The following is a 17,082-nucleotide window of genomic DNA, read 5'->3' on the forward strand; positions in this document are numbered from 1 at the left end:
TGTGTGTTCTAAAAGTCTCCATAGATCTATTGAAAGACTATAGGCTTCCAGCTGATATAGATACTATTCTTTATCTCCATTGTATCCATATCAGAGGAGGTCGGTGAGCCCATCCTCCTATAGCTCCAAACACCAGCCTCCTCTGGTCCATATGGATGACTTTGTGCACTGCAGTGTGAAAGAGACGTTACCGTAGCCCGACTACCTCATCTGTTTGTGCTGAGAGGCAGAGCTGGGGCAGGTCTCCATCTGGGTGGAGAATGAAGATATCACCATTTAGCCTTAGCAAACAGTGAAGTAGGACGCATTCCCAAAGTAGAGAGTCCAGCCGTGTCCAGTCCTGCCCATAACCAACGTTGGACTACATCACATGACACAGTTCATGAAGTGCTATCAGTCACTCTGACATTTCACAACAAGCTTCCAGAGGGAGGAAAATCAATAAGCGTACACTTACATCTCAGCCATTTATCTTCCCATCCAGACACCCCTGAGAGAGATTCCTTATTGGTGAGGTGTAATCATTTACATACACCTTCATGATGCCAAACAACCACAAAGCTGTTCCAAGGACAGGAAGTAGGAGATGGTAAAGCTGTTCCAAGGACAGGAAGTAGGAGATGGTAAAGCTGTTCCAAGGACAGGAAGTAGGTGATGGTAAAGCTGTTCCAAGGACAGGAAGTAGGTGAAGGTAAAGCTGTTCCAAGGACAGGAAGTAGGTGATGGTAAAGCTGTTCCAAGGACAGGAAGTAGGTGAAGGTAAAGCTGTTCCAAGGACAGGAAGTAGGTGATGGTAAAGCTGTTCCAAGGACAGGAAGTAGGTGAAGGTAAAGCTGTTTCAAGGGCAGGAAGTAGGTGATGGTAAAGCTGTTCCAAGGACAGGAAGTAGGTGATGGTAAAGCTGTTCCAAGGACAGGAAGTAGGTGATGGTAAAGCTGTTCCCGGGACAGGAAGTTGGTGATGGTAAAGCTGTTCCAAGGACAGGAAGTAGGTGATGGTAAAGCTGTTCCAAGGACAGGAAGTAGGTGAAGGTAAAGCTGTTTCAAGGACAGGAAGTAGGTGATGGTAAAGCTGTTCCAAGGACAGGAAGTAGGAGATGGTAAAGCTGTTCCAAGGACAGGAAGTAGGAGATGGTATAGCTGTTCCAAGGACAGGAAGTAGGTGAAGGTAAAGCTGTTCCAAGGACAGGAAGTAGGTGATGGTAAAGCTGTTCCAAGGACAGGAAGTAGGTGATGGTAAAGCTGTTCCCGGGACAGGAAGTTGGTGATGGTAAAGCTGTTCCAAGAACAGGAAGTAGGTGATGGTAAAGCTGTTCCAAGGACAGGAAGTAGGTGATGGTAAAGCTGTTCCAAGGACAGGAAGTAGGAGATGGTAAAGCTGTTTCAAGGACATGAAGTAGGAGATGGTAAAGCTTTTCCAAGGACAGGAAGTAGGAGAAGGTAAAGCTGTTCCAAAGACAGGAAGTAGGACATGGTTAAGCTTTTCCAAGGACAGGAAGTAGGAGAAGGTAAAGCTGTTCCAAAGACAGGAAGTAGGAGATGGTAAAGCTTTTCCAAGGACAGGAAGTAGGAGAAGGTAAAGCTGTTCCAAAGACAGGAAGTAGGACATGGTAAAACTTTTCCAAGGACAGGAAGTAGGAGAAGGTAAAGCTGTTCCAAGGACAGGAAGTAGGAGAAGGTAAAGCTGTTCCAAAGACAGGAAGTAGGACATGGTAAAGTCTGTCTAAGTAGAACAGATACACTTCACCTCAAATTGAAGTTGTCAAAAGTGATCATTTACAAACTAGTCATTTCCTGTGAGTGACGGTATAATTGCTGTGTGTTATTAAATATAATAATTTGTCTCTCATGATAGGACAGAATTGGTTCAATTTCACTTCTGAAAGTCGAAAGACATTGAGAGTCTTCTCCAAGGTCATCAGCATGACACCAGCTCCAGTACTATGCAAGAGGAGGCAAGTGAAATATTATTACATTAAATAGTGGACCACTAGGAAAATAACAGTTTAGTAACTCACTTAGACCTACTCAATATCTAGTAAAGGAATTCTGAAAAGTAGCCAAGTTGTAGAATCATGATCCTCCTAATGGAATTGAACAAACAATAATCACTGAGATCCCTATTTAGCATTCCCACTTCATTGTACAGTGCATTTACCGTGGTAAAACCCACTGTTATTAAATCTTCCATGAGAAGTTGGAGTCATGTCTAATTCAGAGAGTGGAGTGGGTGGTCAGAGGGCCAGGGCTGGAAAGAGAGGGGAGTGGGTGGTCAGAGGGCCAGGGCTGGAAAGAGAGGGGAGTGGGTGGTCAGAGGGCCAGGGCTGGAAAGAGAGGGGAGTGGGTGGTCAGAGGGCCAGGGCTGGAAAGAGAGGGGAGTGGGTGGTCAGAGGGGCAGGAAGGACAGAGAGGGGAGTGGGTGGTCAGAGGGCCAGGGCTGGAAAGAGAGGGGAGTGGGTGGTCAGAGGTCCAGTGCTGGAAAGAGAGGGGAGTGGGTGGTCAGAGGTCCAGTGCTGGAAAGAGAGGGGAGTGGGTGGTCAGAGGACCAGGGTTGGACTATCAAGGCACAAGGCGAGACCCAGATGCAGACACAGGAGGTTGGAGTCTTACAATGTTTAATAAGGTCAAAACCAGATCAGAGTCCAGAAGGTACAGAGTGGCAGACAGGCTCGTGGTCAAGGCAGGCAGAATGGTCAGGCAGGCGGGTACAGAGACCAGAAAGAAAAAGGAGAATAGCAAAAGGGGTACGGGAAAAACACGCTGGTTGACTTGACTAAACATACAAGACGAACTGGCATAGAGAGACAGGAATCACAGGGATAAATACACTGGGGGAAATGAGTGACACCTGGAGGGGGTGGAGACAATTAGAGGAACAGGTGAAACAGATCAGGGTGTGAACTGGATAGAGAGGGGAGTGGGTGGTTAGAAGGCCAGGGTTGGACAGAGAGGGGAGTGGGTGGTTAGAAGGCCAGGGTTGGACAGAGAGGGGAGTGGGTGGTTAGAAGGCCAGGGTTGGACAGAGAGGGGAGTGGGTGGTTAGAAGGCCAGGGTTGGACAGAGAGGGGAGTGGGTGGTTAGAAGGCCAGGGTTGGACAGAGAGGGGAGTGGGTAGTTAGAAGGCCAGGGTTGGACAGAGAGGGGAGTGGGTGGTTAGAAGGCCAGGGTTGGACAGAGAGGGGAGTGGGTGGTTAGAAGGCCAGGGTTGGATAGAGAGGGGAGTGGGTGGTTAGAAGGCCAGGGTTGGATAGAGAGGGGAGTGGGTGGTTAGAAGGCCAGGGTTGGATAGAGAGGGGAGTGGGTGGTTAGCAGGCCAGGGTTGGATAGAGAGGGGAGTGGGTGGTCAGAGGACCAGGGCTGGACAGAAAGGCACTAAGCTGGACACAGTCCCAGGGGGAAACAGATTGAAAAGGAGCGTAGCACCAGCCATGTGGCTCCATTAGTCAGTGGCCGTGTCCGAAATATGTCTCGGCCTACTACTTACTAAAACTTAATACTGTGTACTAATCATATAATATACCATTTAGAACGTCCTGTTTAGTTCAAATGTATGCAGTAAACACCAAACATTAACATACTGCTCACCCGTTCTGAGAATGTGTCATCTGAGGCCCAACTGTGTTGTTCCCCGCTTTCGTTCATTTTCATACTTGGTGTCATTATCAGCTGATTATCAGCTGTTGTCAGACACAAGTGGGTCTGAAAACACAATTCTCTTCCTCAATAGCGTGCAGTGAATTAGTCTAGTTGAAAACACAATTCTCTTCCTCAATAGCGTGCAGTGAATTAGTCTAGTTGAAAACACAATTCTCTTCCTCAATAGCGTGCAGTGAATTAGACTAGTTGAAAACACAATTCTCTTCCTCGATAGCGTGCAGTGAATTAGTCTAGTTGAAAACACAATTCTCTTCCTCAATAGCGTGCAGTGAATTAGTCTAGTTGAAAACACAATTCTCTTCCTCAATAGCGTGCAGTGAATTAGTCTAGTTGAAAACACAATTATCTTCCTTAATAGCACTCAGCAAATTTTTATAAATATATATATTTTTTCCTTTATTTAACTAGGCAAGTCAATTAAGAACAAATTCTTATTTACAATGACGGCCTACCCTAGCCAAACGTGGACGACGCTGGGCCAATTGTGCGCTGCCCTATGGGACAGTTGAATGTGAGACAGCCTGTATTCGAACCAGTGACTGTAATGACCACTCTTGCACTGAGATTGTGTGCTTTAGATCGCTGTGCCACTCGGGAGCCCATCTAGATGAAAAGACAATTCTCTTCCTCAATAGAGTGTAGCGAATTCTACGACATGAAAAGACAATTCTCTTCCTCAATAGCATGCAGCAAATTCTACAGGATGAAAAAACAATTATTTTCCTCAATAGAGTTCAGCGAATTCTACAGGATGAAAAGACAAATATCTTCCTCAATACCGTGCAGCGGAATCTACAAGATGAAAAACCAATTATCTTCCTCAATAGATTGCAGCGGAATCTACTTGATTAAAAAAAAATATCTTCCTCAATAGCACGCAGTAAATTCTACCAGATAAAAATGTAATTAATTATCTTCCTCAATAGCATGCAGCACATTCTACAGCATGAAAAAACAATTATCTTCCTCAATAGCGTGTGGCGAATTCTCATTGATGAAACAACTATTATCTCCCTCAATAGAGTGCATCGAATTCTACTAGATGAAAAAACAATTATCTTCCTCAATAGCATTCAGCAATTCTACAACATGAAAAGACAATTCTCTTCCTCAATAGCGTGCAGCGAATTCCACAAGATGAAAAAACTATTATCTTCCTTAATAGTGTGTAACGAATTCTACTAAAATGAAAACACAATTCTCTTCCTCAGTAGCATGCAGAGAATTCTGCTAGATTAAAAAACAATTCTCTACCTCAATGGCATGCAGCAAATTCTACGAGATAAAAAAACGACTATCTTCCTCAATAGAATGCAGTAAATTCTATTACTGTCACGTTCCTGACCTATTTCTGTTAGTTTGTTATATGTGTTAGTTGGTCAGGACGTGAGTTTGGGTGGGCATTCTATGTTTTCTGTTTCTATGTTGGTTTATGGGTTGCCTGGTATGGCTCTTAATTAGAGGCAGGTGTTTGGCGTTCCTCTAATTAAGAGTCATATTTAGGTAGGTGTTTTCACAGTGTTCGTTGTGGGTGATTGTCTCCTGTGTTTGTGTATGTCGTTGCGCCACACGGGACTGGTTTCGGTTTGTTTGTTCAGTGTCATTTATGTGTAGGCTTTTTTCCCTGTTCGTGCGTTCTCGTGTGTTATGTGAGTCCGTCGTTCAGATCTGTCTACACCGTTTATTTGTTTTGTTAGTGTATAGTCGAGTTCGTGTTTTTTCTTTAATAAATCATGTCGACAAAATCCGCTGCATATTGGTTCAATCCCTGCTCCTCCTCTTCTGATGAAGAGGAGGAGGAAAGCCGTTACAATTACATGAAAAGACAATTCTCTTCCTCAATAGCATGCTGCGAAATCTATTAGATAGAAAAAAAGATATTGTCATCAATAGCATGCATCGAATTCTACAACATGAAAAGACAATTCTCTTCCTCAATTCTACTAGATGAAAAAACTTATCTTCCTCAGCAGCATGCAGCGAATTCTCCAAAATGAAAAAACAATTCTCTTCCTCAAAAGCGCACTGCAAATTCTCCGAGATTACAAGATAATTATCTTCCTCAATAGCGTGTAGCGATTTCGACTAGATGAAAAACAAATATCTCCCTCAATAGCTTGCAGCAAATTCTACTAGATGAAAAAACAATTATCTTCCTCAATAGCTTACAGCAAATTCTACTTGATGAAAATACAATTATCTTCCTCAATAGCTTGCAGCAAATTCTACTTGATGAAAATACAATTCTCTTCCTCAATAGCTTGCAGCGAATTCTACTATGAAAAAACGAATATCTTCCTCAATATTGTGCAGCGAATTCTACGAGCTGAATAAACAAATATCTTCCTCAATAGCATGCAGCGGATTCTACTTGATGAAAAAACAATTCTCTTCCTCAACAGCACACAGTAAATTCTACAAGATGAAAATGTAATTCTCTTCCTCAGTTGCATGCAGCGGATTCTACTTGATGAAAAAACAATTCTCTTCCTCAATAGCACGCAGTAAATTCTACCAGATGAAAATGTAATTAAGTCTCTTCCTCAATAGCTTGTAGCAAATTCTACAGCATGAAAAAACAATTGCTTTCCTCAATAACGTGCAGCGAATTCTCATAGATGAAAAAACAATTATCTCCCTCAATAGAGTGATTCGAATACTAGATGAAAAAACAATTATCTTCCTCAATAGAGTGATTCGAATTCTACTAGATGAAAAAACAATTATCTTCCTCAATAGAGTGATTCAAATTCTACTAGATGAAAAAACAATTATCTTCCTCAATAGAGTGATTCAAATTCTACTAGATGAAAAAACAATTATCTTCCTCAATAGAGTGATTCAAATTCTACTAGATGAAAAAACAATTATCTTCCTCAATAGAGTGATTCAAATTCTACTAGATGAAAAAACAATTATCTTCCTCAATAGAGATATTCGAATTCTAGATGAAAAAACAATTTTCTTCCTGTAACGGCGGTCCTCCTCCTCTTCATCTTCGGAAGAGGAGGAGTATTGAGGGAACCAAGGCGCAGCGAAGTTTGAACACATATTTATTTAACAAAACAAGAAAACGATCGTGAAGCTAAATAAACGATGTGCACACACAGGCTACAAACGTTTAACATAGACACGAACTTGTATAAACTAACAACAAACGGTGTAGACAGACCTATACGACGAACTTACATAAAACAAGAAGAACGCACGAATAGGACAATTAGACTACACAAACCGTAACAGTCCCGTATGGTGCAAACAATTACACAGACACGGAAGACAATCACCCACAACGAACACTGTGACAACGCCTACCTAAATATGACTCTTAATTAGAGGAACGCCAAACACCTGCCTCTAATTAAGAGCCATACCAGGCAACCCAAAACCAACACAGAAACAGAAAACATAGAATGCCCACCCAAACTCACGTCCTGACCAACTAACACATATAACAAACTAACATAAATAGGTCAGGAACGTGACATAACCCCCCCCCATAAGGTGCGAACTCCGGGCGCACCAGCACAAAGTCTAGGGGAGGGTCTGGGTGGGCATCTAACCACGGTGGTGGCTCAGGCTCCGGGCGAGGTCCCCACCCCACCATAGTCAATCCCAACCTCCATCTACCCCTAAAAATGTCCACCCATATCCCACAAAATCCTCTTTGTAACATCCATGACAGGGACAGCACCGGGACAGAGGAATAAATCAAGACAGAGGGATAGATAAGAATAAAGAGGTAGATCAAGAAAGAGAGGGAGATCATAATAGAGGGGCAACTCCGGACTGAAAGGCAGCTCCGGACAGAGAGACAGCTCTGGACTGAGGGGCAGTTCTGGGTATATAGCCATTTCTGGCTGAAGGGCAGCTCCTGGCTGACTGACGAATCTGGACGTTCATGGCAGGCTGACGGCTCTCGACGCTCATGGCTGGCTGACGGCTCTCGACGCTCATGGCAGGCTGGCGGCTCTCGACGCTCATGGCAGGCTGGCGGCCCTCGACGCTCATGGCAGGCTGGCGGCCCTCGACGCTCATGGCTGGCTGGCGGCTCTGGCGGATCCTGTCTGGTTGGCGGCTCTGGCGGATCCTGTCTGGTTGGCGGCTCTGGCGGATCCTGTCTGGTTGGCGGCTCTGGCGGATCCTGTCTGACGGGCGGCTCTGGCGGATCCTGTCTGACGGGCGGCTCTAGCGGCTCCTGTCTGGCGGACGGCTCTGTAGGCTCATGGCAGACGGGCGGCTTTGCAGGCTCATTGCAGACGGATGGCTCAGACGGCGCTGGGGAGACGGATGGCTCAGATGGCGCTGGGGAGACGGATGGCTCAGATGGCGCTGGGGAGACGGATGGCTCAGATGGCGCTGGGGAGACGGATGGCTCAGATGGCGCTGGGGAGACGGATGGCTCTGGCCGGATAAGGCACACTGTAGACCTGGTGCGTGGTGCCGGAACTGGAGGCACCGGGCTAAGGACACGCACCTTCATACTAGTGCGGGGAGCAGGGACAGGGCACACTGTACTCTCAAAGCCCACTCTATACCTGGTGCGTGGTACCGGCACTGGTGACACCGGGCTGAGGACAAGCACATCAGGATTAGTAGGGGGAGAAGAAACAGTGTGTACAGGGCTCTGGAGACGCACAGGAGGCTTAGTGCGTGGTGCCGGAACTGGAGGCACCGAACTGGATACACGCACTACAGGGAGAGTGCGTGGAGGAGGAACAGGGCTCAGGAGACGCACTGGTAGCCTAGTGCGTAGTGTAGGCACTGTAGGTACTAGGCTGGGGCGGGGAGGTAGCGCTGGAAATACCGGACCGTGGAGGCATACTGGCACTCTTGAGCATTGAGCCTGCCCAACCTTACCTGGTTGAATGCTCCCGGTCGCCCGACCAGTGCAGGGAGGTGGAATAACCCGCACCGGCCTATGTAGGCGAACCGGGGAAACCATGCGTAAGGCAGGTGCCATGTATGCCGGCCCGAGGAGACGCACTGGAGACCAGACGCGTTGAGCCGGCCTCATGACACCTGGCTCAATACCCAATCTAGCCCTACCAGTGCGGGGAGGTGGAATAACCCGCACTGGGCTATGCACTCGTACAGGAGACATCGTGCGCTCTACTGCGTAACACGGCGCCTGCCCATACTCCCGCTCACCACGGTAAGCCTGGGAAGTAGGCGCAGGTCTCCTACCTGCCCTTGGCCCACTACCTCTTAGCCCCCTCCCTCAAGAGATTTTTGGGTATTACTCACGGGCTTTTTGGATTCCGTGCCAGACGTGTTCCCTCATAACTCCGGTTCCTCTCTCCGGTAGCCTCTGCTCTCCTCAGTGCCTCCAGCTGTTCCCATGGGAGGCGATCCCTACCAGCCAGGATCTCCTCCCATGTGTAGCAACCTTTCCCGTCCAATATATCGTCCCAAGTCCATTCCTCCTTTTCCTGTCCCTTACTCCATTTACTCCGCTGCTTGGTTCTGGAGATTTGGTGGGTGATTCTGTAACGGCGGTCCTCCTCCTCTTCATCTTCGGAAGAGGAGGAGTATTGAGGGAACCAAGGCGCAGCGAAGTTTGAACACATATTTATTTAACAAAACAAGAAAACGATCGTGAAGCTAAATAAACGATGTGCACACACAGGCTACAAACGTTTAACATAGACACGAACTTGTATAAACTAACAAAAAACAACAAACGGTGTAGACAGACCTATACGACGAACTTACATAAAACAAGAAGAACGCACGAATAGGACAATTAGACTACACAAACCGAACAAACCGTAACAGTCCCGTATGGTGCAAACAATTACACAGACACGGAAGACAATCACCCACAACGAACACTGTGACAACGCCTACCTAAATATGACTCTTAATTAGAGGAACGCCAAACACCTGCCTCTAATTAAAAGCCATACCAGGCAACCCAAAACCAACACAGAAACAGAAAACATAGAATGCCCACCCAAACTCACGTCCTGACCAACTAACACACATAACAAACTAACATAAATAGGTCAGGAACGTGACACTTCCTCAATAGAGTGATTCGAATTCTACTAGATGAAAAAACAATTATCTTCCCCAATAGAGTGATTCAAATTCTACTAGATGAAAAAACAATTATCTTCCTCAGTAGCAGGCAACAAATTCTACTAGATTAAAAAACAACTATCTTACTCAGTAGCATGCAGCTAATTCTCCTAGATGAAAAGACAATTATCTTCCTCAATAGCCTGCAGCGAATTCGACTCAATGAAAAAAACATGACCTCCCTCAATAGCTTGCAGCGAATTCTACTAGATGAAAAAAGCAAATATCTTCCTCAATAGCATGCATCAAATTCTACTTGTGAAAAAACTACTTCCTCAATAGCACGCAGTAAATTCTATGAGATGAAAATACAATTCTCTTTCTCAATAGCGTGCAGCGAATTCTAATAGATTAAAAAACAATTATCTTCCTCAATAGCGTGCAGCGAATTCGACAAGATGAAAAAACACTTCTCTTCCTAAAAAGCATGCAATAAATTCTACTAGAGGAAAAAACTAAATGAGTATAGCATCCTAGCATTTATAACATTCTCAACTTTCAAAGTGTCACATACTAAAAAAAGTTATATTTTGCAATCCCATAAAGCCTATTATTTAGAACGCAAGTATTAGGATTGTGTTATTCCTCTGCCTGCCTGCCTGCCTCCTGGAAGAGCAACATACCACAACGTGGTAATGCAGCAATCTGTTATATATTACTCTCCCCCAACCCACTCTCATGGAACAGCAGTGCTGAAAAAACACACGAAGGGGTTCTCCATCATCTGTTCTAATAGAAATGGAGAACTGCTAAAGAGGAACTGTCCAAGGTCCTGAATCCACATTTCCAATATGAGGCTCTTACTTTTGTTGTGGGTAAGACACACCACTACTCTGGCCATGGGTAAGACACACCACTACTCTGGCCATGGGTAAGACACACCACTACTCCTGCCATGGATAAGACACACCACTACTCTGGCCATGGGTAAGACACACCACTACTCTGGCCATGGGCAAGGTGGTGAATCATCTACTCTGGCCATGGGCAAGGTGGTGAATCTACTCTGGCCACGGGTAAGGTGGTGAATCTACTCTGGCCATGGGTAAGGTGTAGATTCTACTCTGGCCATGGGTAAGGTGGTTAATCTACTCTGGCCATGGGTAAGGTGGTGAATCTACTCTGGCCATGGGTAAGGTGGTGAATCTACTCTGGCCATGGGTAAGGTGGTGAATCTACTCTGGCCACGGGTAAGGTGGTGAATCTACTCTGGCCATGGGTAAGGTGGTGAATCTACTCTGGCCACGGGTAAGGTGGTGAATCTACTCTGGCCATGGGTAAGGTGGTGAATCTACTCTGGCCATGGGTAAGGTGGTGAATCTACTCTGGCCACGGGTAAGGTGGTGAATCTACTCTGGCCATGGGTAAGGTGGTGAATCTACTCTGGCCATGGGTAAGGTGGTGAATCTACTCTGGCCACGGGTAAGGTGGTGAATCTACTCTGGCCACGGGTAAGGTGGTGAATCTACTCTGGCCACGGGTAAGGTGGTGAATCTACTCTGGCCACGGGTAAGGTGGTGAATCTACTCTGGCCATGGGTAAGGTGTAGAATCTACTCTGGCCATGGGTAAGGTGGTGAATCTACTCTGGCCACGGGTAAGGTGGTGAATCTACTCTGGCCACGGGTAAGGTGGTGAATCTACTCTGGCCATGGGTAAGGTGTAGAATCTACTCTGGCCATGGGTAAGGTGGTGAATCTACTCTGGCCACGGGTAAGGTGGTGAATCTACTCTGGCCACGGGTAAGGTGGTGAATCTACTCTGGCCATGGGTAAGGTGGTGAATCTACTCTGGCCATGGGTAAGGTGTAGAATCTACTCTGGCCATGGGTAAGGTGGTGAATCTACTCTGGCCATGGGTAAGGTGTAGAATCTACTCTGGCCATGGGTAAGGTGGTGAATCTACTCTGGCCATGGGTAAGGTGTAGATTCTACTCTGGCCACGGGTAAGGTGGTGAATCTACTCTGGCCATGGGTAAGGTGTAGAATCTACTCTGGCCATGGGTAAGGTGTAGATTCTACTCTGGCCATGGGTAAGGTGTAGAATCTACTCTGGCCATGGGTAAGGTGTAGAATCTACTCTGGCCATGGGTAAGGTACAGACAGCGGTGCTGTCAGACACACTGTCAAAATGCAATTATGCAGGAGCCCTCCTGTGCCACTGAGGACAAAATAAGTCTGTGAAAAGCATACTGCGTTCACTCTATGCAAAATATTCAGCAAGCTGTCTCACACATCCAACATCGCTATCTTGTGCTGAAGCACAGAATGCCATGATCAAACTAAAAAGCAGGGGGCCGGAGATAAAAAAAAAAGCTTTTACAGGGTAACATTGTCACAAACCAATTATGGCTTTCTCAGTGGAGGTGAGGTGATTAAAAAGTGTTCCATGCCGCGACTAGAAATATTCTACCTCCCATTCCCTCAGTGGCCTCTCGGTATCGGCATGCCATTAAACATAGTGGGAGGCATTGCTTCAGCACCAAATTCAAGTTAGCTTTTACAAAAACCATACATTGGCATTGATTATGTAATTGACCTAATAAAAGGTAAGGTAAAGCCAAATAAATCACTGCTTACTGTAGAGATTAACATGGTGGTGGTGTGGGTATAGCTCTATTGGTAAAGTGCATTCAGAAAATATTCAGACCCCTTGACTTGTTTGACATTTTGTTACATTACAGCCTTATTCTAAAATGTATTTAACTGTATTTTTTCCTCATCAATAATTTTTGATAAGTTATAAAAAATACAAAAAATAAACACATTTACAAAAGTATTCAGACCCTTTACTCAGTACTTTGTTGGAGCACCTTTGGCAGCGATTACAGCCTCGATTCTTCTTGGACATGACGCTACAAGCTTGGCACACCTGTATTTGGGAAGTTTCTTCCATTCTCCTCTGCAGATCCTCTCAACCTCTATCAGGTTGGATGGGGAGCGTTGCTACACAGCTATTTTCAGGTCTTCAGAAATGTTCAATCGGGTTCAAGTCCGAGCTCTGGCTGGGCCACTCATGGACATTCAGAGACCTGTCCCGAAGCCACTCCTGTGTTGTCTTGGCTGTGTGCTTAGGGTTGTTGTCCTGTTGGAAAGTAAACCTTCGCCCCAGTCTGAGGTTCTGAGCGATCTGGAGCAGGTTTTCATGAAGGATCTCTGTACTTTGCTCCGTTCATCTTTGCCTCGATCCTGACTAGTCTCCCAGTTCCTGCCGCTGAAAAACATCCCCACAGCACAGGTGCTCCCACAGCACAGATGCTGCCACCACCATGCTTCACCGTATGGATGGTGCCAGGTTTTCTCCAGACTTGACACTTGGCATTCAGGCCAAAGAGTTCAATCTTAGTTTCATCAGACCAGAGAATCTTGTTTCTCATGGTCTGAGAGTCTTTAGGTGCCTTTTTGCAAACTCCAAGCAGGCTGTTATGTGCCTTTTACTGAGGAGTGGCTTCCAGCTGGCCACTCTAACATAACGGCCTGATTGGTGGAGTGCTGCAGAGATGGTTGTCCTTCTCCTAACTGTAGGGCTCTGTCACAGTGACCATTGGGTTCTTGGTCACATCCCTGACCAAGGCCCTTCTCCCCAGACTGCTCAGTTTGGCTGGGCGGCCAGCTCTAGGAAGAGTCTTGGTGGTTCCAAACTTCTTCCATTTAAGAATGACGTTGGCCACTGTGTTCTTGGGGACCTTCAATGCTGCAGTCTCGGCGCTCTATGGACAATTCCTTCAACCACATGGCTTGGTTTTGCTCTGACCTGCATTGTCAACTGTGGGACCTTATATAGACAGGTGTGTGCCTTTCCAAATCATGTCCAATCAATTGAATTTACCACAGGTGGACTCCAATCAAGTTGTAGAAACATCTCAAGGATGATTAATGGAAACAAGATGCACCTGAGGTCAATTTCGAGTCTCATAGCAAAGTGTCTGAATACTTAGGTAAATAAGGTATTTATGGTTTTTATATTTAATACATTTCTAAACATTTCTAAAACCCTGTTTTCACTTTGTCATTATGGGGTATTGTATGTAGATTGCTGAGGATTTTTATTTATTTATTCCATTTTAGAATAAGGCTGTGACACAACAAAATGTGGAAAAAGTCAAGGGGTCTGAAGACTTTCCAAAGTCACTGTATCAGGTTGGACAATAAAGGACAGTCAAAATAAACTTGACTGAAATAAAGCAGAGATTATGTTTAAATTGTACAAACACAAACATATGGCAGTAACAATGACAGTCCTGACTCAAAACACTGTTGACTGATTTTGATGCCCTAAACAGGTATTAATCAACCCAAATTTATACATCTAGCAAAATATCACAAACAAAGTACTTGTCTCCAACTGAACAGTTCTTCAATAAATCAATATCTAATTTAAGAGAAAAGCAGTGGCATTTGAGGACTGAAAATGATTCTCGTTCTCTCCAATGCTTCCAACGTTCCTACTAATACAGACCTATCCAGAGAGGGTAACCATGAGCCTACCCTACGGTGGTAAACAAGTTATATACAGTACATCCTTACAAACACACACACACACACATTTGTCTTACCTGGATCTGTGGGTTCTGTGGCACCACAGGACTGTGTCACTGCTGTATATCCCACAAGCCTGAGAGAGAATCAGGACTCTCGTTCTGCCTGACAGAGCTTGGAGTTCATTCTCTCTGCCTCTCCTGCACACACACAACCGGTAAAGCGCTCTCCCGTTGCCCAAGTACAGCAAAGAGAGAGGGAGGGAGGTAGGCAGAGGGGGAAGGAGAGGGGAGAGAGGGAAGAAAGAGAGTGAGTGGGAGAGAAATTGCCTTGATAATGCACATTGCCATAGGAGGGTTGCATTTCTGGTAATCCAATCCAAGTGGAGTAAAAGCCTCTGTCATCTCACCAGACTTAATTAAACTGATTTGATTCTGGTCTCCCTCCATTAAACTGCATGGCTTCTTTGCCATTCATTTATTCACATTTTGGCTCCCCAGCTTCTGACCACAAATTAACCTGTCCTGCTGTGAAGTTAATGGGAGTTAAAGTCCAACTATTTCTCTCCAATATCTTCAGGTAAAATACTGTCGAAATATAGCATGTGGTCTGGTGCAGCTACCGTGTACAGCACATATTGAACTTCAGTATGTCTAGTGTGAATGAAGTGTGTCTTGACCATCAATGCTACCTCTGTCTGTTTGTCTGCTGGTCATTTGTGGCAGTTATGATAACACACAGACTGTGGATGTTCCCAGGACAAAGGTTAACTGACTGCCAAAAAGAACTGAATACTGTACGTAGTGTAGTAGTATTGCTGTATTATTGCTGAACCTGTTGCCGTTATCTGTGCAGTAAATCTACTTCCATGACATGGCAAATGTATCTTGCTTGAGCAGTAAAATATAAGCACAGGACAAAAGCATGTTTTTTGTATTATTGTATATTATGAGCAGATTTATACAGTGAATGAAATGTATACCTGTCAAAGGCTGACACAGCGTCTCTCATTTGAATTGTGAAGGTAGTGCCTCTCAGCCCGGCCGGCGCTCCAGCTTCCTCCGGGCACTCTGGAAAGTCCACTGGAGTCCATCAGCGTAATTAACATGCCACGCTCCGGAAGACACGCGGTGTACTTCTCAAAATTAGGCTGCAAAAATGTGTCAGAAGGTCATGGTCAATTGATTAATATGGCAGCTGAAGGGAAGACAGTTGTGCCTCATGTTTTAACAGCCAGGCTGCCTACTTTTCATTGTGTCCTAAATGGTGGCTCACTGGGCCCAGCCTCCCATGGAAACTTTATCTCCAAATCCATGGGGGTTTCATTTGAGTATGCACTTTAAATTCAAACTAATACATGTGGAAATTGCTTTTGTGACAGAGCAGTAAAATACAAGGTGCTGTTTCTTCAAATATCAATGAGGCCCGCAACATTCCTCCAATGGAATCATATTAGCAGATCTCTGGCTCATTTTGGGCACTGGGATGTATTTCTCTCAGCACAAACATGTCCTGCTTATTGGATTGTGTTATGGATAGTAAATTAAAGGCACAATAATAGGCTATATAATTTGTTCTCAGTCAAAAGGCAGTCACCCCACTTGTTGGTTTTGGCGTGTCTTTGGCATCATTAAAGACTGTTATTTTATCAAATCAATGCTCTGTAATTATTATTACGTGATTAAACTAATCATGTAAATTAAATTAACTAGGAAGTCGGGAAACCATGGAAAAGTTTTAGATTGCAAACATAATTTTCTGAATATAAATCTTCCGATAATTTAATATCTGATCAATTAGTCTTCTATTAATTAATTATTCTTTACCTTAATTATTCTTTACCGTCAGTCTCATTCCAAACGTCGTAAATTGTTGGTTATCTGCACGAACCCAGCCTAAACCATGAATCATCCATACACCAATTGGCTTAATAATTTATTTATTAACCAACTAAATAATCACAGAAATGCATAACAAACAGTAGATATTGGTTACTAACAATGATAGGGAAGATTCCCTAGTGAGATAAGCTGATATGATGGCTTGGTGGACCTTTGCCCACCAAGCCGTCATATCAGCTTATCTCACTAGGGAATCTTAGTCACAGGCCTTTGCCTGTGTATACAAAACATTCCATAACACAGACGGCTCTTTCCATGACACAGACTGACCAGGTAATCCAGGGGAAAGCTGTGATCCCTTATTGATGTCACTTGTTAAATCCACTTCAATCAGTGTAGATGAAGGGGAGACCAGATGAATCCAGGTGAATCCAGGTGAAAGCTATGATCCCTTATTGATGCCGTTGTTAAATCCACTTCAATCAGTGTATATGAAGGGGAGGAGACAGGTTAAAGAATGATTTTTAAGCCTTGAGACAATTGAGACATGGATTGTGCATGTGTGCCATTCAGAGGGTGAATGTACAAGACAAAATATTTAAGTAACTTTGAACGGGGTATGGTAGTAGGTGCCAGGCGCACGGGTTTGAATGTGTCAAGAGCTGCAACGCTGCTGGGTTTTTCACGTTCAACAGTCCACCACCCAAAGGACATCCAGCCAACGTGGGAAGCATTGGCGGTACCATGGGCCAGCTTCCCTGTGGAATCCTTTCAACACCTTGTAGAGTCCGACAAATTGAGGCTGTTCTGAGGGCAAAAGGGAGTGCAACTCAATATTAGGAATGGGTTCCTAATGTTTTGTCCACTCAGTGTATAGCCTGCTGTAAATATTTAAAACAGTTATGCTTGCTTATGTAAGTTGCCAAATTCAGAGTAAAATCTAACACACCTGGGATAACTTTTTTTGGGGGGGGGACTGATTATGCATGTCATAAAAATGTAGCAATTAGCAAAAGCATGTTTA

Source organism: Salvelinus fontinalis, chromosome 24 (genome assembly GCF_029448725.1).
Source record: "Salvelinus fontinalis isolate EN_2023a chromosome 24, ASM2944872v1, whole genome shotgun sequence".
Lineage (NCBI taxonomy): Eukaryota > Metazoa > Chordata > Actinopteri > Salmoniformes > Salmonidae > Salvelinus > Salvelinus fontinalis.